Source organism: Lissotriton helveticus, chromosome 5_1 (assembly GCF_964261635.1).
Source record: "Lissotriton helveticus chromosome 5_1, aLisHel1.1, whole genome shotgun sequence".
Lineage (NCBI taxonomy): Eukaryota > Metazoa > Chordata > Amphibia > Caudata > Salamandridae > Lissotriton > Lissotriton helveticus.
Window position 1 is genome coordinate 1,865,079,271 of NC_136065.1, and position 25,883 is coordinate 1,865,105,153.

Here is a 25,883-nt window from a genome sequence, read left to right on the forward strand (position 1 = left end):
ATTTATTTACACTGTCATTAACACTGCTCTCCCTAATTCCCAACCCATGTCCAACAGCCTCTCTTCCCTCAAAGGTCATTCCTACATATGTACCCCTGCCCTATGCAAGAACCTTGCTCCCTCATGCACCATTATTTACACAATACTGCCGCTCCTTTAACCTTTTCAATTTCCTCAAGATTCATTACAATAACCAGTACTATTCTGTAGCACCTCGTTCAGAACCTTACTGCTGTCATTTCTACGTGCTGTATTGGCAAAGTCTTCCTTGTCAGGATCTGAGCTTTGATCTTCAGATTATAACAGATGTCAGTCTTGAGGGGAAACATCCTTAACATCGCGGTCAGTACACCGCGATGCTGTTACATCGCGGTCGTTACCATGACCGCGATGTAACCACGCAATGCAAGTATTTACATCGACTTGAGCTAGATGGCGTGCTAACATTACAAACAGTGACGTTTAGTATCCCAATACCTTCCCTACTGTTAAGTGGACTGGAGTTGGAATAGTAAATTACACTTTTCTAATGTTAGCACGCCATCTAGCGCAAGTCGATGTAAAGACTTGTGTTGTAATGGCATAGCGTGGTAACATTGCAGTCATTGTAACGACCGCGATGTAACAGCACGCGTTGTACTGACTCGCGTGGTAACTTCATACATACGTCTTGAGTGTTAACTGATATTTTCCCTTTTCTACTCTGCTTTCCAAATAACACAGTGGTACAAAAGGGGGTGGTGATGGACGGAGCATCTGAACCAATCAAACACTCACACCCAGTCAAGAGATCTGGGTTTAATCCATTACTGTTCTTTAGCCCACTCTGCCACCCCAGTTCAGACATGGCCATATGCAAATCAGTCTGACCCTGTGCCTCATAGGAACAGTCCAGCCCGAACTGCCAAGCCATGCCTTCCCTGGACCGGAAACAAGCTTCCGAGGACCGGTTTCTGGCATTTCAGCCGTCTTCAGCCCGGCTTGCTTGAATCCAGTGGCAAAGTGAGCAAGGGACTCACGTCTGAGCATACCCTGCCAACTTATGGCGAACAAAGTGGTACAAAAGGGGGTGGTGATGGACGGAGCATCTGAACCAATCAAACACTCACACCCAGTCAACAGATCTTGGTTTAATCCATCACCGTTCTTTAGACCACTCTGACACCCCAGTTCAGACATGGCCATATGCAAATCAGTATGACCCTGTGCCTCATGGGAACAGTCCAGCCCGAACTGCCAAGCCATGCCTTCCCTGGACCTCAGGGTCAGACGGATTTGCATATGGCCATGTCTGAACTGGGGTGGCAGAGTGGGCTAAAGAACGGTGATGGATTAAACCCAGATCTGTTGACTGGGTGTCAGTGTTTGATTGGTTCAGATGCTCCGTACATCACTACCCCCTTTTGTACCAATTTGTTCGCCATAAGTTGGCAGGGTATGCTCAGACATGAGTCCCTTGCTCACTTTGCCACTGGATTCATGCAAGCCGGACTGGAGACGGCTGAAATGCCAGAAACCGGTCCTCGGAAGCTTGTTTCCGGTCCAGGGAAGGCATGGCTTGGCAGTTCGGGCTGGATTGTTCCCATGAGGCACAGGGTCAGACTGATTTGCATATGGCCATGTCTGAACTGGGGTGGCAGAGTGGTCTAAAGAACGGTGATGGATTAAACCCAGATCTGTTGACTGGGTGTGAGTGTTGATTGGTTCAGATGCTCCGTCCATCACCACCCCCTTTTGTACCAAATTCCAAATAACACAAGCAAAGGTACCATGCCTCCCCTTATGTTCCCCTATCCAGTCTCCTGCTCTCACTCTGTCATGATATTATATGATCTTAACTTCATGATCATCTCTGTTGGGACGGAAAAGTCTTCTGCATGGTAATGGATGTGCACCCCTCCCATGAATGCCTAACTATACTGTTGTCTGGATCTGGAATGCTGATTTTTGTTGTTATAGGCAAACATGGATCATCCATGTGCGCCATGACAAAGGCCTGTCTCATGAATTGCCGTACTGCTGTACTAGAAGGGGCCCCCAAAGTGACACCATGAAAGTGGTGGAATGTCACTGCCTTCATCAAGAGTTATGCAACAAGAGCGCAGTGGTGGCAACATACAGTGTAGTGATCAGTAGGAGTGAACAGGCTCTCTTTAGGGCTCGCGCAGCGAGGGCCCTTTTGTAGGAGGTTTAAAACTGTACCTAGAAATTGCACATGCTCGTGCGTGTACTTTTTCTTTTTTTTGTGACAGGATTGGCTTTTGCGTGCTGGTATTTCAGAAACAGAATACACAATAGGCCAAAGGCGGGCGCATTGCTCCACCCATGGCATATTGGTGTCTGTTACCCGCGCAGGGTAACATGTGGTTTGCATTATCGTGCGCAGACATGTGCACGATAATGCAAAACACATGGCTCGCTGTGGCGCGCGCACCACTTGCAAGCTTCTTCTTTTTTGGATTCATTTCACAGGGAAGCAACTAAAGGAAAGAACCGCTGATGTCTTGATGCTCCTTGTAATGCAGTGAAATGTCTTAAACAGTGACATTTACAACTTTCATCTATAATTTCCTCAAAGCACTTAGTACACGTCTAAAAGATGGACAATCTGTGTCCGCCACACTTTCTGAATGCCCCGGCTCTGTTACAGTGCTCGTTGTTTTTCTTGGAAATGTATGGTTTATATTGATGAGCTAACAGTTTGCATTCCTGCACACACTTCATAAACAGCAACTCTGGGTCACGTCATGTGAAACGAAATCTTAAAATAACTAAGTTGCAGACTGCCTGACAGTGTCAGCAGGCGCTCTGTCCAGGAAGTTGTCGGTGCCAGAATGTGGGACTGGCCCTTTAAGCAGGAAGTAAGAGTGTTTGTTTGTGCTACTTCAGCTGTACTCGAGTGTACTCTGAGTAAGGGGCAGGCTGTCATGTGCTGAGCACGGGACTCTGCGACACCTGAGGCTGACACAATCCTTCTAGGAGGTGGGGGCACTCCGGGCACACAAAAATCCTTCCTCCTAAAAGATCCCGTGAAAGAACACCTGTGGCTAGCCTGAACTGTACTCACTGTACCATATAGTGCCATAATGAGGTTATCGTATTGTGTACACATGCTCGATGCCAAGTTCGGGGGGGAATTGTTCTTTTCCATGTTGCAAAACAAAAAATAAAGTTTAAAAAAGAACACCTGTGGCTGGCACAGAGCACCCCTGGGTCGTTGGGACACTTGAAGCTGGCGAAATCCTCTCCCTCCAAACAGAGAAGGTGAGCACACCTGACGGAACCGATGCCCGAGCATGAGTGGGTCCAAAGACTTTATTCCTGTCAGATCTACATTCACATAACAATATTCTATTTACTTTATATGGAACATCCAACATAATATTTGCCACCAGGCACTGTTAAACGTGGACTTAGATAGAGTAGTTTCATATCTGTCCCGATAGGTAAAGTTAAAGTCTATTCTGTTAGTATGTTGCCACAACCACTAGTACCTGGGTAACAGCGTGAAGAGACTGTCCTCTGGTCTGGCATAATGTCTTATTATGGGAGTGGGAAGCCTGTCAGTGTATTTGGGTTTGTGAGCTGCGGTAGGCTACATATAGGCAATGTCACATCAGCCCTCAGGGCACAGCTTCAAGGGGAATCATTGTTGTGGTGTGACGGCATATCCAGATCTCTGGGCCTTTCAAGGACCTGAAACTGTTTCATTGAGAACTTACAAAGATATCTAAAACAGGTACTGAAATAACTAAGCTATCTACCAACCTAATATACCAAGCTTTAAGACCTGAGATTGGGGCTTCGACCCTTCACTCCTGACTAATTAGTCTTGAAGTACCAATTCTCTCTACATAGCCACAGGGAGGAGAAGCTCTGTTTCTGACAATGCTGAAGGGCCAAAACGGTCGCTGGATGAGTATGCGCCATTTATAGCACAGCACAGCCTAGCCCTCTACCCAGTAAGGCTACAACAGCTTCAAGAGATTATTTGAGCAGCTACAGCATAAGTTACTTGAAAGCCAATTATTGTTTTATTTCAAGGAGTGTTGCAGGGTTTCAATCCGCTGAGGAAGTATACCGATGCTGCCCTGCTACTAACTTTGTGCACTGGCTCATTAAAGTGTCCTTGTGTAACGTAACTAGTGCTCATGTAAAGTGCACAAACTTTACAGTATTGAACACAACAGATACATTGCTCTACAACATACCTTAAAAACTTTGGCAATATCTCTGGCTAAACACTAGTCCTAGTTTTGGTTGGTGGGAGCATGGGAATGAAGGGAAACTGGTGACTGGGCTAATGTTAGAATGCATGGCTCTGGCATATAGGGCGCGCTGCTCGTACACTGTGGGTAATGCCATAGAGGTGCCTGGTGCTGGCCCAGAGGGAGCCGTGTGGGGAAATACAGGGTACTGGCATACAGGCAGCTGGTCCCTGGCAAACAGAGACCTATATGCTGGACTAGGCACCAGGTGCAAACTCTGGTAGTTTCAACAAACCTGCTGTTTTTCGCCAACTTTTGAGCTTTCGCGCTTTGGGCCTGCAGCATTGTACAGTCTATCAGTTTGCACCAAGAAGGTGAGTTACTGTGCCTAAGGAGCATATAAATTAGGCGTGTTTCATGCTGGCAAGATTTTTTTTTCTTCTGCAACCTTCATGAACGTTTTATAGAAAATGTTACAATTGTAAAGAATTCGACTTTGATGCGTTTTCCTGAAAATCATGACTTTTGCGACAATAAACATACCCTTTTTTAAAATTAATAAATGGGTGCTCAAAACCACATATGCCACAGAATACAGTTGGAGCAGAAATGTCCTATGTTGGCCCAAAAGGGCAGGATCCTGGCAATACTTTTGGGATAGCCCCATAAAATAAATTTGCGCATAATGAATCTGGATGGAACCTATTTACATAGTTGGTGTTATGCTGAAAATCTTGCATGGATTTGGGTCTCAGATTTAAGACTGACACCCCATAAGCAGAGCCTCATTGCAATTGGCCGGATTTGGACGTACTCATGCATGCGTCCAAAATGTCAGCTTTCACCTATACATTCATATTTTTGCAGTAATTGCAGCATTTTATAAATGCTTCTCTTTTATTATGCACCAGCAAAACAGAATTGCACAGTGTGAAATAAACAAGCATTTGCAATGCAATAGGTCTCGCAATATTAAAGTTTGAGCTATTGGCATTTCTAAATAATGCAACACCAATAGCTCAAACTTTAATAATGCGAGACCTTTTGCATTGCAAATGCTAGTTAACTTATGTTACTGTTGTGAGGCCTACAGGCTCACTCACCTTTTTAAAATTCTGCTGCTGTGTGCTTAACTTACTCTTGGCCTACATCAGTTAGATGTGAAGTGCTGTGCAGTGCAGGAGAGGTGACTCTGCACTGATTGTATGGGTGCCGCGAAGGATACGCTACAAGGATAGAGGAGCGCTGTGCAGTGCATGAATGGTGAATGCATGTACTGGAAGTATGTGTACCTGTGAGGAGTAAAGTACATGAGAGATGTAGTGCTAGACAGCGCATGCATTGTGATTGCGTGTACTGGGTCTATGTGTACTTGTGAGGAGTAAAGTACATAAGTGATGTAATACAAGGCAGTGCATGCATGTAAGGACCTGTACTGGGTGTATTTGACATGCGAGGAGTACAGTAGAAGAAGGGTGAAGTGTTATGCAGCACACGCATGGTGAATGTGTGTGCTGGCTGTATGTGTACCTCCAAGTGGCACAATGCAGAAAGGCTACAGTGCTGAGCAATGCACGTACAGTGAATGTGTGTGCTGAATGTATGTGTGCCTGGAGTGGCTCAATACATGGAGGTAACAGTGTTGGACAGTGTGTGTGTTGTGTACATACACTGAGTGCAGATGTGCCTGTAATGATACATTACATGGTGATTCCTGGTTTCCACTTTCATAAGCCCAGGCCTGAACTGTGAAGCTGAGGAGGTAGAAGAATCCCCCAGATAGATAGTGTTGGTACATTCCTGTGAGCAGGATGGTACATACAGAAGGAGGCAGAGAGAGAGGCTCCCCCTATACACTTTAAAGGGTGCTCTTTGATTCAGTGAGAGTTCATGAGGATGGGGTCTGGACACATCAGCTGGGCTATGTGAGGAAGGGGAACTCTGCAAGGCTTCGTTTTCGCTGTGTGTCACTGGGCGGCCAACACAGCGGTCATCTATTACTTAGGAGAAGGCACTGTGTTGCTAACCTTTTTGGATTGAAGGATCTGCTCAAAATATACCGAAATTAGGAAAAGAGACGTTGCCTTAAGAAATACGATTAAATAAGCTGATATTTTACATGCCGGCCCCTACCTTCATTCTGAGATGAACTCTTGTTAGTTTATACAGACCTCAACTAACCATCAATTTTGGTGCGCTGACAGGATATCTTTGGAGATCGGTGGACTCACCATAACTTGGCATCATTACCTCTAGCATAATGTCCAAGTAGGGTTCCAACTCCGATTTAGTCCAAATTCTTACCCAATATTGAATGGGACATAAGGCTCAATAAATTTAACACCCAGATCGTGCCTCACTGCATCTGTAAGAGTCCCAGGACCAAGCAGAAGAAGGTGACGTAGAAAGAGGTTCTCCGGGTTAGCCACTCCTTTCACATTTTTGTAGCCCCATATAGGCCTGCAGCATGGACTTGAGCTCAGTAGGCTTCAAGGCGCTAATAAGTCGGCTCTTCTGGCAAAACTGAGTACCTCGCCAACATATTGACTCAATGTCGTCTCTCCTTTACGTAGTTGGGCAAACTAAGCAAACTTGGATTCAGACCTTACTCCTAGGTAATTGTAGTGGTCAACACAACCCAGCGATGTTTCAGACATTTTCAAGAGTACCTCATTTTAGGACTTCCCTTTATAATCATATATTTTTTGGTATTGATCCGTAAATCCTTTTTGTTACAATAGTTTTCAAATGCGTACAAGAGCTTGTGCATGCCTAGGTCTATACAGGACAGAAGCACCACATCATCTGCGAAAAGCAAAATGGGCATTTTTTGTCTCCCACAGACCGGAACATCAAGATTTAGGGCCCTCAGGTAGTCGGCAACATTGTTGATAAAAATGTTAAACAAGGCTGGAGCCAAAACGTTTTCAGTAATTTCGCCCCTGGGCTTTACCTGATCAATTAAGTATTTGTGCTATATAATTCCCTATTAGCTGACACTTATTTTGCTCGGCAGCCCTGAGCTAATAATATTTGCCAAAGTAGCTCACAGCTTACAATGTCAAAAGTAATTTCTGGTTCTAAAAAAGTCCGGTATAGTTTTGACTTTTGATGCTGGTGGATTTCAGGCAGATATTAAATAGTTGCATTCCTTGGTCGATTATTCCTCGCCAGTTCTGGAAACCTGTTGTGAAGCATTGATGATCCATTATCATTTAGCCAGTCATCTAGACGAGTGTGCAAAAGCTTGGAGTATATTCTCCCCACTGCATCGAGACAGGAGATTGGTTGATAATTAGAGGTGTTGTTCCATGGGCCTTTCTTGTGTAAGGGAAAATGATTGCAGCTTTCCATGATGCGGATACCAACTCCTGGAACCAAATTGCATTGTACACTGCAGTTAAAATAGGTACCCAAGAAGTAAGCTCCGATCAATACCCGTCTCCTGGAATCTAATCAGGACCTTTGGCCCTGATTTGGTTACTGGCTGAGAATTGCCAATCAAACTTCACTCTCAAAAAATTCCTTGTATGTTGGTTCGGCTTCTACCACCTTATGGCCCCTAATATGATGTCTGTTGGAGGTGCCTTCGACTGACACGGTCTTGGTGTGGGAACCGACCGACCGTAGGTAGGAGGTTCCGAACACCGTATTTCGATGCGACAAACTCCCTTTTCTCTATGGGATTTTGTGTAAATCCCTGCACCAGGTGGCAGACACCTCACGGTGTCTGCCATACAGTGCAAGCATTTACAGGGGGTCACCACAGGTGCCCTACCGGCCCCCAGCCAGAGGCCACAGGGAGAAGGAAGCCCGATAGTTGCTTTCCGTCAAGCTTTCCATGTCGGAAAGCCCAACATGGAATGCCTGTCGGAAACAGACATCATAATCCCGACAGTGGGAACGTCGTCTACACAGGATTGTGTTTGGTTTCGGACTGGTGGATGGGCTCCATAAGCCTGTCGGAAGCCAGCTGGAATGACAGGCCGGTTTGAATTCCGATCGCCTTAATCCTAATACAGCTCTCGGAATTCAAACCAAGGGTGGCGGTCGGACGCCTTACGACCGACATCCTAATGAGGGCTTCAAAGTTATAGTACTTTGAGACACCTCCATAGGATAATCATTATTCAGGTGTTCTCCGTTCCCCAGTTTTAATCCCCCAACACTAAGGTTTTTCCTGTCTTGGAGGACTATGTAGCAAGGGAAACGGAAGAATCAGAAAATAGGCATAATAGTATTTTCCAGTGGTCTTGAGGATGCTTGTGATCCGTGTGAGAAGTTGGCCTGATATATGATGCTCACTAGTTCTAGTGATCACCTTGTATCAGTCCAAAAAACCCTTATGGTGATTGGCTGTAAGTCAACCTTATGGACCAGCTATCCTAATGGTAGCATGGACAAAGCAGTCTTAGGCTAAACTCTTTTGGCATGTGAAGCCAGCTGTTTTACCACAATATAACCCCTTGAATACCAGATGAAAGGACACCACCCAGGTTGTTATGAAAATAAACAGTATATTTATTAACAACAACACCTCTGAACTCTTTATGAGGTCAGAGGGCTAAGCACATGACAATCTCTTAGGAAAAATACGACAAGTTGCACAAAATTACAATGGTGCCCTAGGGGCACGACAAACCATATACTAAGTAAGTGGAATGTGAAAGTCGATAGAAGGAATGGAGCTGCCCAGAGGCTGTAGGATCGATGGGACCATGCTACACTAACTCTAGGTAAGTAATAGGAGGCCCACGGAACGCGTGTGCAGAGTGTGAACTCACACGCGAGATGCGTAACGACGTCTATGGACAGTACAGGTCATGTTAAAGGTAAGTACGGACAATCCTGACTAGGTAGGACTAAAACGACTGTGGAACTGGACACTAGGACAGTTAAACTACCCTTGAGCACCGAAATGCTCTCGTTACCTCACCCACGGGCTGCGGGTGCATAGGTGTCAAAGTGTGTCGGGTTCTCGCGTTGAAGTCAATGGAGCCTGAAAGAAAAGATGCTGCAGGCGACCAGGAGGAAGATGTCCGGTGCGATCTAAGGGTGGATCGGTGAAGAAGAGGACCTGAAAGCAGAGGGGACAGTGTTCAAAGTCACGAGCCAGTGACCGGTGTGGAACCAGGAAGGAACCAGGTGCTGTCGTCGCGATCAGGTGAAGAGTAGACGCTTGACTCTGCAGCCACGTGGACCAGGAGGTGTCTTCGACGACCAGGATGGAGGCACGAGCTCTCCCACGCAGGCTCTCGCTGTCGGTGGTGTCGGATCCGGAGTTGGAGTCAACAGGCCTTGGCAAAGGCAACCCACGCAGTGAGTGGAAAAGACGTCTGGTGCGGACTAGGAGAGTCCGGGGTGCCCCTCTTTTGGAAGGGAGCAAGGGCCAGTCTGGAGCAACCAGACCAGCAGCAAAGATTTCAAAGTTCGTCGTCTAGGAGGCCACTAGCCAGCCGGCAAGTGACCAGACAACGCGTTGGCCCCACGCAGATCTCGTGGAAGCTGGAGGGCTGATCTTCGGTGCAGGGGCTGCTCGGGGCTGGGGCTTCTCAATCCCCAAAGCTCTTGGTCGAGTTTACCTCGGGAGTCGTGCTGGAAGCGAAGTGCAGGTTCGTTCAAGATGGCCAGTCCCACGTGTCTCGTCGCACCCACCGGTCTCAGCTTTGCTGCAGATGTGAGTTGAGGTCGGAGAGGTCTGGGAATCCGGGTCTCGTCGGGCTCTGAAGTCTGGATCCTCGAGGGAAGATGACAAAGTGAAGCCGCTGGACGCTTGATGGTGCCTGCAGTTGCAGGGTGGACACTCCTTGTCCACAAGGGAGATTCTACAGTCTTCTGTGGAGCAGAACGTCGAAGTCCAGAGTTTCTTCTTGTAGAATTGTTCAGGATAATCTAATTTGGAATGGGACCAGCTCCTACCTTTATCCTGCTAAAGGGGGCTGCACTACTGACTAGGTCCCTCCCCTGGGTGGGACCAGGAAGGGGGGTGGTTACACCCCCTATCCTTTGTCCGGTTTCAAGCCAGAGCTGGGGCTGGAGTGCCCCAGCAACTGGTTTGAACCGGTGTATGCACAGGGCACCTTGTGTGCCCCAGGCATGTCTCACTCATTCCAGGCCTATCCTACCCAATACACAAAATCCTGTCTGGGGTGGTGCTAGCACCTCCCAAGGCAGGAAACCCTTTGTCCAAGGCCACCTTGCTGGAAGGACTCCCAGCAGCAGGACGTCAAACTTGTGTCTCTGGTGGCAGCATCCATTTTGTGATGCTGAGGCTTAGTTTAACTTTAACCGGGGTTCACAGTTACATACATGTCGTGCCCCTCTAGAAGGGTGGAATGCTACCCCCGTCGCCAGAATTGGCGAGGGGGTAGTATTCCAATTCGTATGACACCTTACTCGACATGTTTTGATAATGCTATACCAGAGTTAGCATTCAACCGCGAGGTTGATAATCCACTTAAGAGTATATGGTATAGCGTTATCATGGAACAGCTATTAGGACTTGGTTCCGCAAGCTGCATACGGGCTCAGCTCATGCCAGAGCACCATCTCACATAATTCCAAGCACTCTGCCTTCAGGATTGATAAGGCCTGCCATAGGAGTGACTGATAGGAATATATGTGTCCATTTTAGGGTTAGATATAGGTATACTATATCTACAGCAAAGGGTGTTTACACCACCTTGCCCCAGCTGTCATGCAGCCAGTTGTGTCAGATTTAGATGGCCAGCCAGGGGTGGCATAATACATGCTTCAGCCCCTGGTAGGCCCTGGGTACACCTATGCCCTGGATACCTAAGGTACACTGTACAGGGACTGATAAGGTGGCCCAGTACCAATTGGTAAATGCACCTAAAGTACATGGTTGTCAATATAGAGAGAGAACAGCTAGGCTGTGGGTCTGATTAGCAGGCCCACAGCCAGGGAAAGTCGTAAACCAGTGAAGCAAAAAGCAAAAATCTGGGGTGACCATAGGATTGCAGACCCCACTCTCCTACATAACCCCCCGCCCCCCCAAGTTAGGGACATTAAACTAACCTTGACCAGGTGAGTCTTCCTGTTCTACGTGGAAATACCTGGAGACCATCTGCATTGCCATGGTCAGTGCTCCACTGTAAAGGGAAATGGACCACCTAAAAAGTTTGGGGTTTTCACCCTTCATCTGATTTAGCCATAAGAGGGGCTTATGGTCGGTCTGAATCTTGAAGTGAGTTCCAAACAAGTATGGCCTCAACTTCTTCAGGGCCCAAACCACAGCAAAGGCCTCCCTCTCAATAGCTGACCAACGTTTCTCTCTAGGGGTCAGCCTTCTGCTTATAAAAGCAATGGGCTTGTCATGACCATCAATATTCAGTTGAGATAGAACAGCTCCCACACCCAACTTAGATGCATCTATTTGGACAATGAAGGTTTTGGAGTAGTCAGGACTCTTGAGAATAGGCGCAGTACACATGGCCTGCTTTAGGTCATCAAATGCCTTCTGACAGCTAACTGTCCACTGAACTTTCTTTGGGATTTTCTTGCTTGTCAAGTCATTAAGTGGTGTCACAATAGGCCCATAATTTTTGACAAACTTCTTATAGTAACCAGACAGGCCCAGGAAAGCTCTGACCTGTGTCTGGGTGGGTGGAGGAGCCCAGTCCTTTATGGCCTGTATCTTGCTCTCCAAGGGTTAAACCTGGCCTCTACCCACAAGGTAGGCCAGGTACACAACCTGACTCTGCCCTATCTGGCACTTGGTGGCCTTGATAGGGAGGCCTGCCTTTTGCAGGGCCTCCAAAACTTTCCTCAGGTGGATCAGGTGATCCTCCTAGGTGGAGCTAAAGACAGCAATATCATCTAGATATGCTGCACAGAAGTCATCCAACCCAGTGAGAACTTGGTTCACCAACCTTTGAAAAGTGTCAGGTGCATTTTTCAAACCAAAGGGCATCACCACAAATTGGTAATGACCTCCTGGGGTAGAAAATGCTGATTTGGCCTTGGCATCCTCAGCTAACCGGATCTGCCAATAACCAGCTGTTAGGTCAAATGTACTTAAGAAAGTTGCAGAAGCCAACTTGTCTATCAGTTCATTTGCCCTAGGTATTGGATGGGCATCTGTCTTAGTGACAGCATTGAGACCCCTGTAGTCTACACAAAACCTCATCTCTCTCTTACCATCCTGGGTGTGAGGTTTTGGCACTAGAACTACAGGACTAGCCCAAGGGCTCTCTGAGGGTTCAATGACTCCCAATTCCAACATCTTTTGAACTTCTTTCTTTATGCAGTCCCTGACATGGTCAGGTTGCCTGTAGATTTTACTCTTGACAGGCAGACTGTCACCAGTGTCCGCCTCATGGGTGCACCAGTTTGTCTGACGGGGTCAGTGAGAACATTTGTCTAAAGGATTGAAGAACCTGTTTACAATCCTCTTGTTGATGTTCAGAGAGGCTGTCAGAAAAGACTACACCATCTACTGACCCATCATCAGGGTTCTGAGTGAGCAGGTCTGGGAGAGGGTCACTCTCTTCCTCCTGCCCCTCATCTGTGGCCATGAGCAAGCCCATGTCCTCCCTGTTGACAAATGCCTTGAGCCTGTTTACATGAAGCACCCTGTGGGGGCTCCTGTGAGTTCCCATGTCCACCAGGTAGGTGACCTCTCCCTTTTGCTCAATGATGGTATGGGGTCCAGACCATTTGTCTTGGAGAGCTGCTGGGGCCACTGGCTCCAACACCCACACCTTCTGTCCTGCATGGTAAACAGTTAGGACAGCCTTTTGGTCATGCCATGATTTTTGAAGTTCTTGGCTGGCCTCAAGGTTTTTAGATGCCTTCGCCATCCTGGAGCGGAGACCAAGTACATAGTCCACTATGTCAAGCTTAGGCTTTTTGAGAGGTAACTCCCATCCTTCCTTCACAAAACATAGGGGTGCTCTTACAGGATGCCCAAACAGAAGCTCAAAAGGGCTGTAACCAACCCCCTTCTGTGGGACCTCTCTGTAAGCAAACAGGAGGCAGGGTAAAAGGATGTCCCATCTTCGCCTAAGCTTTTCAGGTAACCCTTTTATCATCCCTTTGATGGTCTTGTTGAATCTCTCAACAAGCCCATTGCACTGTGGGTGATAGGGTGTGGTGAATTTATAATTGACACCACACTCCTTCCACATTGCAGTCAAGTATCCTGACATGAAGTTTGCACCTCTGTCAGAGACAACCTCCTTAGGAAACCCCACTCTGGAGAAAACTCCAAGCAGGGCCCTGGCCACAACAGGAGCTGTAGTGGTCCTAAGGGGAATAGCTTCTGGATACCTGGTGGCATGATCCACTACCACCAGTATAAATCTGTGCCCAGATGCTGTTGGGGGTCCATTGGTCCAACAATGTCTATCCCCACTCTTTCAAAGGGTACCCCCACCACATGTAGTGGTATGAGGGGGGCCTTTGTTGTGCCACCTGATTTGCCACTGGCTTGGCAGGTGACACATGAGCGACAAAACTCTTTAGTGTCTTCAGACATATGAGGCCAGTGAAAGTGTGGGGCAAGCCTGTCCCAAGTCTTGTTCTGGCCTAAGTGACCTGCAAGGGGAATCTCATGGGCTAAGGTGAGAAGGAAACCTCTAAGAGACAAGGGGATGACCAGCCTCCTGGTAGCACCAGGTTTGGGGTGTCTTGCCTCAGAGTATAGGAGTCCATCTTCCCAATATACCTTATGGGCACCTGTAGCATTCCCTGCAGCCTCAGCAGCAGCCTGCTGTCTGAGGGGTTCAAGAGAGGAACAGTCTAATTGGGCCTGTCTCAAGTCTGCCCTGGAAGGGCCCCCTGTCCCAAGAAAATCAACCTGATCAGGTTCAAGCTCTTCTAGGACAGTTCCTTCTGGGGTCTCTGGGTCAGCCTCCTGAGAGGGCTGATCCTCAACCTGAGGCAGGGGGGAAGGCTCTGCCTTAACCCTACCATTCCTTCTCTTGGGTAGTGTCTGGTCCATTCTTCCAGGATCCAGCACTTGTTCAGCTGGGCATTTCTTGGACTGTGACTTAGTCACAGCAAGGACATGTGGGGAGAGACCTAGCATTTCTACATAAGTCCTGTACTCCACATCTGACCACAGTGAGGATTCCAAATCATTGCCCAAAAGACAATCTACTGGGAGGTCTGAACTAACTACAACCCTTTTGAGGCCAGTTACCCCTCCCCAGGAGAAATTAACAACTGCCATACTGTGATTGGTAGTGACATTGCTAGCATTGGTCACTAGGTAATCTGAACCTAGCATGTTCTGGTCAGGGTCCACAAATGTTGGTGTCCCATGGTGACACTGGCACATGTGTCCCTGTAGGCCTGAGCCATTTTTCCATTGATTAAAGGCGTTTGTCTGTATTTGCCCAGAGTACTAGGACTTACAGTAGGGGTCATATCCATGTCCCCAGTACAAACAAGAACTGCCTGAGTAGGAATTCTGACTAAGTCAGAACCCACCTCAGTTTCCAGGGTTAACCCAACTATAGCCTTGGGAGGTACACTACCACTACTAACTGTACTAGGGGGTGCAGGTGTCTTAGGGACAGTAGTGGTAGGAGTTTGGCCTTTCTTGGTGCACTCACTAAACCAGTGAGTTTTACTTTTACAGTATTGGCACCATGGTTTCTTAGGACCATCATTCTTCTTTTGGGAATTTTGGGACCCACCCTCCTTAGGTTGTTGGGGCCCTGTTGAAGACTTCTGGTCATTTTGCTTATTCTCATTACCCTTCTGGTCTGCTTTCTTCTGGCCACCACCCTGGTTCTGGTTCTGCTGCTTGACCCTTGTCCTGACCCATCTGTCAGCCTTCTTTCCCAATTCTTGGGGAGAGGTCAGATCTGAGTCAATCAAGTGCTGATGCAACAACTGGTTCTGACAATTATTTAAGATTTGCTCTCTCATAATTAGATTATACAATCCTGTGTAATCAGTAACTTTACTTCCCAGTAACCAGCCTTCCAAAGCCTTAGTGGCACAATCAACAAAGTCAGTCCAATCTTGAGCCTGAGTTTTCTGGGTGTCTCTGAACATTAACCTGTACTGTTCAGTGGTTAAACCAAACCCATCAATCAGTGCATTTTCAAGACTTGGTAATCATTAGCATCCTCATCTCTAACAGTGAGGAGCTTATCTCTACCTTTACCTTCAAATGAGAGCCACAATATAGCTGCCCACTGACTCTGGGGTACCTGCTGTACTTTGCAGGCTCTCTCCAAAGCAGTTATCCACTTGTGGATATCATCTCCTGTCTTATAGGAGGGCACTAGTTTACTCAGGTTTCTAGTATCAAAACCTCTTTCTCTATCCCTAGGGATATTGCTGCCACCAGTGGGGACTACCCCACTCAACTGTTGCTCTCTAGCAAAGGCAAGCTTCTCTTTGGCAAGGGCAAGTTCTTCCCTTTGGATCCTCAGATTAGCCTCCTTCATCTTTGCCTCATGCTCTCTCCTCTGAGGGGAAGTCATCCTCCTCTGAGCAGATGCATGAGAGGCACAAGAGTGCACAGATCTATTGGAGTCCCTAGAATGAGATCTATCTCTTCTAACTGCAAAGTTAGGCCTGCTTAGGGTCAGCACTGGGGGGTCCCCCAGGTCCTTCCCTATGTAGGTCCAAGTTGGCCCTTGTGAGTCTGCTGACTATCACAGAACCTTTGTCTGCCTCATCCCCAGATGGTTCTTCTTCTTTCTCCTCCTCCTCATCTACATTCTCTGTTTCAGGGAGGTCTGGATCTCCAGGAGTACCTTCTAAGGGGGTCATGCTCCCATCTGGATTAGAGGGGCCTGCAGTAGCAGCCCTCCTGGCATCATATGTCTCTAAGAGACCTAACAGAAAAGGAGTGGTAGGGTTAGAACCCTGTTTCAATTTCCTGGAGGTACACAATTGTCTCATCTCCTGGAAACTGAGAGCTGCATATCTGGAAAGGACCTGTGGAGGGTCACTAACCACTAGGGGAGTCTCTGAAGACTCTTCATGGGTAGACATGCTTTCTAGTGAGGTGTAAGTGATGCACCTACCTACACTAGGGGTTTTCCTACTGATCCTTTGCTAAGAGTTGTAGTCAAGGTGTGCTAGGCCCTTTCTACTCCAATAGCTGGTTCAGTAGAACTCAGAGTATTTCTAAGCTTGTTATATGTCCCTAGAGTACCTTATGTGATCTTTCAAATGATATTTCAAGATTATATTTGGTAAAAACAACAGCAAGCTCAAATCCCAACCGCTGCACACCAATGTGAGAAGTTGGCCTGATATATGATGCTCACTAGTTCTAATGATCACCTTGTATCAGTCCAAACAACCCTTATGGTGATTGGTTGTGAGTCAACCTTATAGACCAGCTATCCTAATGGTAGCATGGACAAAGCAGTCTTAAGCTAAACTCTTTTGGCATGTGAAGCCAGCTGTTTTACCACAATATAACCCCTTGAATACCAGATGAAAGGACACCACCCAGGTTGTTATGAAAATAAACAGTATATTTATTAATAACAACACCTCTGAACTCTTTATGAGGTCAGAGGGCTAAGCACATGACAATCTCTTAGGAAAAATACGACAAGTTGCACAAAATTACAATGGTGCCCTAGGGGCACGACAAACCATATACTAAGTAAGTGGAATGTGAAAGTCGATAGAAGGAATGGAGCTGTCCAGAGGCTGTAGGATCGATGGGACCACGCTACAATAACTCTAGGTAAGTAATAGGAGGCCCACGGAACGCATGTGCAGAGTGTGAACTCACACGCGAGATGCGTAACGACGTCTATGGACAGTACAGTTCAAGTTAAAGGTAAGTACGGACAATCCTGACTAGGTAGGACTAAAACGACTGTGGAACTGGACACTAGGACAGTTAAACTACCCTTGAGCACCCAAATGCTCTCGTTACCTCACCCACGGGCTGCGGGTGCATAGGTGTCAAAGTGTGTCGGGTTCTCGCGTTGAAGTCAATGGAGCCTGAAAGAAAAGATGCTGCAGGCGACCAGGAGGAAGATGTCCGGTGCGATCCAAGGTTGGATCGGTGAAGAAGAGGACCTGAAAGCAGAGGGGACAGTGTTCAAAGTCACTAGCCAGTGACCTGTGTGGAACCAGGAAGGAACCAGGTGCTGTTGTCGCGATCAGGTGAAGAGTGGACGCTTGACTCTGCAGCCACGTGGACCAGGAGGCGTCTTCGACGACCAGGATGGAGGCACGAGCTGTCCCACGCAGGCTCTCGCTGTCGGCGGTGTCGGATCTGGAATTGGAGTCAACAGGCCTTGGCAAAGGCAACCCACGCGGTGAGTGGAAAAGACGTCTGGTGCGGACTAGGAGAGTCCGGGGTGCCCCTCTTTTGGAAGGGAGCAAGGGCCAGTCTGGAGCAACCAGACCAGCAGCAAAGATTTCAAAGTTCGTCATCTAGGAGGCCACTAGCCAGCCGGCAAGTGACCAGACAACGCGTCGAGCAGCAAACAAGCAGAAGGGCCCCGCCCAGATCTTGTGGAAGCTGGAGGGCTGATCTTCGGTGCAGGGGCTGCTCGGGGCTGGGGCTTCTCAAGCCCCAAAGCTCTTGGTCGAGTTTACCTCGGGAGTCGTGCTGGAAGCGAAGTGCAGGTTCGTTCAAGATGGCCGGTCCCACGTGTCTCGTCGCACCCACGGGTCTCAGCTTTGCTGCAGATGTGAGTTGAGGTCGGAGAGGTCTGGGAATCCGGGTCTCGTCGGGCTCTGAAGTCTGGATCCTCGAGGGAAGACGACAAAGTGAATCCGCTGGACGCTTGATGGTGCCTGCAGTTGCAGGGTGGACACTCCTTGTCCACAAGGGAGATTCTTCAGTCTTCTGTGGAGCAGAACGTCGAAGTCCAGAGTTTCTTCTTGTAGAATTGTTCAGGATAATCTAATTTGGAATGGGACCAGCTCCTACCTTTATCCTGCTAAAGGGGGCTGCACTACTGACTAGGTCCCTCCCCTGGGTGGGACCAGGAAGGGGGGTGGTTACACCCCTATCCTTTGTCCGGTTTCCCGCCAGAGCTGGGGCTGGAGTGCCCCAGCAACTGGTTTGAACCGGTGTATGCACAGGGCACCTTGTGTGCCCCAGGCATGTCTCCCTCCTTTCAGGCCTATCCTAGCCAATACACAAAATCCTGTCTGGGGTGGTGCTAGCACCTCCCAAGGCAGGAAACCCTTTGTCCAAGCCTACCTCGCTGGATGGACTCCCAGCAGCAGGAGGTCGGACTTGTGTCTGTGGTGGCAGCATCCATTTTGTGATGCCAAGGCTCGAGTTAACTTTAACCGGGGTTCACAGTTACATACATGTCGTGTCCCTCCAGAAGGGTGGAATGCTACCCCCGTCGCCAGAATTGGCAGGGGGGTAGTATTCCAATTCGTATGACACCTTACTCGACATGTTTTGATAATGCTATACCAGAGTTAGCATTTAACCGCGAGGTTGATAATCCACTTAAGAGTATATGGTATAGCGTTATCATGGAACAGCTATTAGGACTTGGTTCCGCAAGCTGGAGACGGGCTCAGCCCATGCCAGAGCACCATCTCACATAATTCCAAGCACACTGCCTTCAGGATTGATAAGGCCTGCCATAGGAGTGACTGATATGAATATATGTGTCCATTTATAGGTATACTATATCTATAGCAAAGGGTGATTACACCACCTTGCCCCAGCTGTCTTGCAGTCAGTTGTGTCAGTTTTAGATGGCCAGCCAGGGGTGGCACAATACATGCTTCAGCCCCTGGTAGGCCCTGGGTACAACTATGCCCTGGATACCTAAGGTACACTGTACAGGGACTGATAAGGTGGCCCAGTACCAATTGGTAAATGCACCTAAAGTACATGGTTGTCAATTTAGAGAGAGAACAGCTAGGCAGTGGGTCTGATTAGCAGGCCCACAGCCAGGGAAAGTCGTAAACCAGTGAAGCAAAAAGCAAAAATCTGGGGTGACCATAGGATTGCAGACCCCACTCTCCTACAATCCGCACCTTACTAGCTCCCTGAAGCACCTGGTGTTCTTACTCCGGAGAGCTTCCATGAGTGCTTTTATGCCTTACTAGGACTTGGCGTTTTTTATATGTACTGAGATGCTTGTACCTTTGCCTAAGTTCTTTCAACTGGTTGTCCCCATCAGGAGTGACATTTGTTGCTTTCAACACAAGTGCAGAATTTAACTTGCTGCAATCCTGATCAAACCATTCTATATGCAACTTGTTACAATTACTGGTGTGCCCGCTTCCACAGTCTGGTTGTCGACCACCAGGCCTCTGGGACAATTTAATTAAATTCTCAAATCTTATATTGATCTCTGGTTCACTGAAGTCACTAGACTCCTGGAAGTCCCCGGTTGCTTTTTGCAGGAGGGTTCGAGCTCTGTTGGGGCCCAAGTCTGGTCTGCTATATTTATGCCAAGCAATGGACTTCCTATTAGCTGTTGTTAGAAATGTTGGTATCTAGTTGGCAGGTTGTTACCCTGTCCAAGTAGAAATCCTTCTTCCTAGTCAGGATAAGGGTGTACACTTCTAAATTAACTCCTGCTCACCCTCTTGGTATCTTGGCAGGAGCAGTCAGGCTTATCTCAGAGGCAATGTAAAATGCATGTGCACATAACACACAGTAATACAGTAAAAACACTACAAAAGGACACCACAAGAGTTTTAGAAAAATCGCCAGTATTTGTTTGGGTTAAACAAGACCAAAATGATGAAATTCCAACATACAGTTATCAAGATACGAATAATGCAATAATAGATTTTAAATACAGTTCCTTGAAGTCGATAGCTGCGTCTGGGGCTATAACAGCGTCATCAACAAACAAATCCAATGGTTGAGGTCAGCCGCGGCGTCGTAGACCAGAAACAAAGTCGGGAAAACCTGCAAAGCAGTACCTATAGAAATGCAGGGCATCGGGGACCTAGCAGTGAGCCGGCGTCGGTTCCAGAGGTCGGTTCAGGAGTCTTCGGGCTCTTGAAGTCAAACACATGCAGGTCGAACTCTGTGAGGTTTAAGTCAGGAGCACCGGCAGGCGTCGAGCAAGTGGCGTGAAGTGTAGCGGTGCGGCGTCCTCAGGTTGCGATGCAAGCAGCGGCTTGGTGACTGTCATCCAGCGGCGTCGTGAGACCAGGGCTACGGTGCAAAGTGGACCGGTGCTCGCCGCGGTGCTGGCAGGTCATGGTGTAAGCAGCGGTATCATCGGTGCTACAGCGCTGTCGTCAGTAAACCCAAAGCTGAGGTGCAAGACTGGGCGATGCAGTGTGCGGGCCACAGGTCTCAGTGCGAGCTGCGGCGTAGGTTGACGATGTGGAGTCAATGGTAATGGCCTCGGTGGGACAGTGTGGGATGGGGCAGTGTGTCGTATAACTTACTTGTGGTGCCCTCAAACCACGGTGCAGGCAGCAGTGTCAATTTGCTACAGCGTCGTTGTTGAGAACATGGTGGCGGTGTGAATCGAGGCGGTGGGGAGTGTGGTGCCCACAAGTCAGGGTGAAGCAGTGGCAGGCGGCGACGGTGAGACCGGGGTTGCAGTGCAAAGTGCGGCAGTGCCCTCTGCGGTGCCTTCAGGTCATGGATCCGGCAGAGGCGTCGGATTGCTTTTTCCCTGCTGTGGCAGCTGAAACACACAGTTCCAGATGCAGGTACCCAGAGGTAGGCAAAGTCTTTGCTGTTCCTGAGACTTCTTGAACAGGGGGTTAGCTCTATCTCAAGCCCTTGGAGATACTCAATAAAAGGAGTTGTAGAAGTTTCAATCCAATCCTTTCACTGCCCAAGACAGAAGCAGCCACTGCAGGCCAACACAGCAAAGCACACAGCTAAGTTGTAGTCTCTCCTCACAGCTTCTCAAGCTCTTCTTCTTGGCAGGTTCCTTAATCCTCAAGAGTTCTAAAGTCCTGGGGTCAGGGCCCCAATATTTATACCCCAATTCCATTTGAAGTTGGTACAAACAAAGTTCCTCTGAAATACATAAACCAGTTCTGCCTGGCTCAGACCCGGTTCACTCCAGGAGGGGGAAACAGCTTTGAGAGAGGCAGCCACAGTGCATTCAAGTGCAAGCGACAACTACTCCCACTACTCCATATGCAGTCAGGTTCATTCAGCCTGGCTAGGAGTCGCTCAGGAAAGGCAGGAGCCACCTCAACCTCCCCCTTGTAGACACAAGGGGGAGGTCTAGTGTGAATGCACATCCCCGGTTCCTGTCACTCTCAACCCAGACAGTGAATACACAAACACAGGATGGTCAGGCAAGGAAAAGCCAACAATCTAAAAGTGCCATTTTCTAACACACAATATATAAATCATCTTCACTAAAGGATATATTTTTAAATTCTGAGTTTAGGAAGCCTAACCTCCATTTCTCTATCTTGTCCCAATGGAAAGTTACGCTTGTAAGATGTTGCAAGGCAGCGCTCATGTTAACATATGTGACAGATAGCCATGCAATAGTGAAAAACGAACTTGGCTGTATTTCACTATCAGGATGTCAATCACACTAGCACATGTCCTACCTTTCACATACACTGCACCTGGACCACAGGGCTACCTTGGGGCTACCGGAGGGGTGGCTTACAAGTAAGAAAAGGGAAGGTTAAGTCATGGGAAGGGGGTGCACTTGCCAAGTCGACATGGCAAATAAAAACTATGTGCAGACACTGCAGTAGCAAGTCTGAGACACCTTTGAAAGGCTACTTGTGTGGGTGGCACAACCAGTGCTGCAGGCCCATAGTAGCATTCATTTGATTTACAGGCCCTGGGCACACACAGTGCACTGTACTTTAACACTGAGCAGCAGTGAGAAAGTGCGCAGAGACACTAAACTAGCAAAAACAAAGTCCAGCAAAACCATCAAAAACAGGAGGTCAGAAAGCAAAAAGACAGGGGAAACATGCCAAAAGTTTATAGGTCTAATAGCTGTTAATTGTAGTGCACTTTTCCTCAACTCTGGGACGCGAGTATCGTTCGATGTAATCCTTGCTGGAACATTTAAACATGCTATCCCTAAGTCATGATCACTTCCAATGGTTTTCTTTATTACAAAGTCGTCGACCAGCTGCCAAGATTCCCGATTCACTAAAATATAATCTATCAAGCTTGTGTGACCCCTGATAGGAAGGTGTGGTGAGCAAGAGAATTTGAAGGCACACATTTGTTTAGAAGAAAAAGAAAATTTTTAGGTGCAAGAGATGTTTGGGAGACGCATCTTCTTAAGCGGCGAATTAGCAAAGTACATGGATATGTTGATTTGCGAATAACATGATTGTGCAGCACATCTAAATTGGCCATTGTGTTGTCGGGTCTGGTATGGTGTCTTATTGGTTTAGCATGCAAGTAACAATTTTTTTTAATTTGACATTGTAGGTGAACAGTATATTGTTGAATGTTTTCAAATGGCAACACACAATCCTAAAACTTCAGGAGGACTTCTTTCAAGCAAATTATATTTGTACCCGACAGACTTACAATTTTTTGTAAAGAATTAGTTGAGAGAATTATTGATCTTTTTTCTAAATTAATTGACCTTTTCTCCATCCACCATTTGGGCCTTGATATCCGATTTAGAAACAGCAAAGAAGAACACTGTGAAAACAAAATAAATCTAGCTGGCATCCAGCAGGCAAGATAAAAACAAGCATTTACAATGCAATAGGTCTCGCATTTGCGAGAGTTTGAGCTATTGGCATTGTAAATGACAATGCCTTTTATTTGTGTGTTTCGAAAACCTGCAAGTGGTGCGTAAACCGCACGTTGTAATTACAGGCGGTGCTTACAAGCAAGGCTGGCAGTGACTGCGCCTCTTTGTACTTGTAGTCCATGCTTGCCAGAAGAAAAGCTGCTTTACATCTCTTCTGTAAGGTGTCGTCCACCATCAGTGGACATCCCAATATCCTACTATTTTGGCATGTCACTGGTGCCCCAACCTGTGGACATAGTCTTCCAGGAAAGAAGCAGAGGCTGAGGTAGTTCTTGCATGAAAAATAATTTGGATTGGCCAGCCTATTTCCTTTATACGCTTTGCCCCTCTATTTATTTCACTGGGTACATGGTGAGATGACCAGTAAGAACCATTCTATTTGGTGGATCTCCACTCCCTTCCACCTTCTTTGCCTTTTTCCCTACGCAAGAGATGCAGTTCACCACCCAGAAAATGTAGGGCATTCCCCTGAGGTCAGATTCTGCTTTTTGACTCACATCCTCTTTATCGGATACCCCATTGCTTACTTATTTGGAAGTACCGGCTATCTTCAGGTCGCCGTACAGGGCAACGTTAACATGCTTACCATCTGGTGGGACCACGCGATCAGACGGATTTCCATTCTCTCTTCGTTATATTTGGTGGCCACTGGTGGAGAGTATTAAAGGGAACTCAAATGCCTGCACCCCACAGGAAGCTGAATATGGCGATTATGGATTAAATAATTCAGCATCTTCTAATTGGTTTTTCTCTTGTAGATTTTGACGATCAGGTTGTATGAGATATGGCAGAGATGTTATTGACATATATTAGGTTTGTGTTTGCAATGTGGAAAACAATAAAGTTATTAAAAAAAGAAACTGTCGAAGCCCTGGAAGCTTCTTAACACACACTGTATCCATCGCCTACTGATGCCCAAATATGACAGTAGCAAGACGAAAGACTCCTTGTTCTGACGCACTATTTTAGGGACGGCGGAGAGCTTATTGTGACTGATTTGGAGGCAGTGGACAATGCAACTACAGTGGGTTGAAAGCTCTAGGTAAGGGTTGCTATATATTTTTTTATGACTGCGAAATCTGAAATGAGTGTGTTCCTATATAATTTGTGTAAGAGTCTTGTTAAAGTAAAAAGCATATCTGGGCATAGAAAAAATGTTCAGCAAAATTGCAGACAAGTACCTCTAAAAATGTAAATACGATAAGATTACAGTAACGTCCACAAGCTCGGGAACCTATAAGCTTGGTTCATGTTTGCAACCTCACGCCATTATATGCTAAATAGCCTTACCTCAAACACTGCTCAACATTAATATCTGGTTTAAAGGGTAATCTGAAATTACTCTCTCGGGGACCACACAGTGCTGTCTTGAACGAGCGTTGACACTGCCATCTGTCAGATTTAGTGCTGTACACATATTTCGGGAAGTGAGATTAATGTATGCGTCACATGTGACTGCGAAATGTTACCGAGGCCTGCGTGTGACAGCGAGTTCCACCTACCGTCACTTTTGGGCTCGGAACCCTTGGGCTACGGCTCGGCCTGTCCGGTTCACCTTTACAGAGGCCCTCGCAAGGCAAGACCTTAGGAAACGAAAGTTCTTCCTAGGCTGCACGCAAGCCATGGCCCCCGCCTGGACTGGGCAACCGAAAAGTAGGAGTGGCTCTGACGCGTCCCAGCCCTCACCACCGCCTGTCAGCAGGTAAGAGGCCCGCCTCCCCTTCTCTGGCCCCGCCCATCAGACCCGCCTTTTCCGGTTAAGCCTCTCCCCGGGCCGGCCTCCTATTTCAGCGACTTCAAATGTATTTAGAATCGACCGCATTTAGAGCGCCTCAGTGGTGCAGGCGAGGAGGTGTGGTGCCTAGAGCTCCGCACAAAGATTTTCCTGGGGCCAAAAAAATGTAGCCAGTGATATTTATTTTATTTTATTGTATTTAATGCGATCTTCTATAGCGCGAACTTTACCCGAAGGTGTCAGAGCACTTTACATAAGAACCAGTTGCAAAACATAAGGACTTAGAATTACATGCGTTACATAAAAGATACAAACAGAAAAATGTGCAAATGTACAAGATGTAAAGTCACTCAAGGAAGAGATACGAATGGATATACTCTAAGAGTCACATAGGAATGGTAGAGATTACAAAGGTATACTGCATATACTAGTGATTAGAGTTATCTCTATATACATAGGGAAGGGATACAAATGGATATACTCTAAGAGTCACATAGGAATGGTAGAGAGTACAAAAGTCTACTGCATATACTGGTGATTAGAGTTATCTCTATATACATAGGGAAGGGATACGAGTGGATATACTCTAAGAGTCACATAGGAATGGTAGAGAGTACAGAGGTCTACTGCATATACTAGTGATAAGAGTTATCTCTATATACAGCCCCCCCCTCACTGGCGGGGTGAGGTTGGTAGAGGGGATTGGCGGTAAGGTGGGCTTAGATCAGGGCTTTAAATGGGAAAAAATAAGTGTAGGTCAAGTTAAGCAGTGAATGGAGGCGGCACAATTGTGGGCGGTGCTAGAGGCGGAGCCTGGAGGCAGACATTTAAGGGGAGCCACATTTTCTTGGTGCCAATTGTGCTTGATAATACAGAAAGATTTCGGATATCTGTAGAGTATTTGGTTTATCCTCCCATGTGCAAAATGTTACGTTTATTGCACATTTGAAACATAAAAGTCATGAATTTTCCTATTGTGCACAACAACAGCTATTGTAGGCAATTTGACTAAGAAACCTGGCTAACGATAGGCCTATTCCTTTTGGCCTCCATTCTTCAGGGTACACGTTGCATCTTTACATCCTTTTCCTCTCTGTTGCCTCCTCTACTTTTCACACAGTAAACATCAAAAGTGAAGTCACAGAACCAACCCAAATGAAAGGGAACATTTTAAATTTGGTCTTGAACACAAATCAGACTACAATACTTCCTCAACCATCATCTATTATACAGCAGGCACCCACTATGGTCAATCAAAACCATCCACAGCTCCTT

The 25,883-nt window shown here is 47.1% G+C and overlaps 1 protein-coding gene across 1 annotated transcript in view; it reads right to left on the minus strand.

Moving 5' to 3' along the window:
* The window catches only part of TMEM106A (transmembrane protein 106A), a 332,818-nt gene extending 308,237 nt beyond the window's left edge, over window positions 1–24,581 (minus strand). Inside the window, exon 1 of the mRNA XM_078645301.1 lies at window positions 24,376–24,581. The gene's annotated coding sequence lies outside the window, so the exon portion shown is untranslated. The remainder of the gene's footprint in view (window positions 1–24,375) is intronic.
* Between the last annotated feature and the right edge of the window lie 1,302 nt (window positions 24,582–25,883).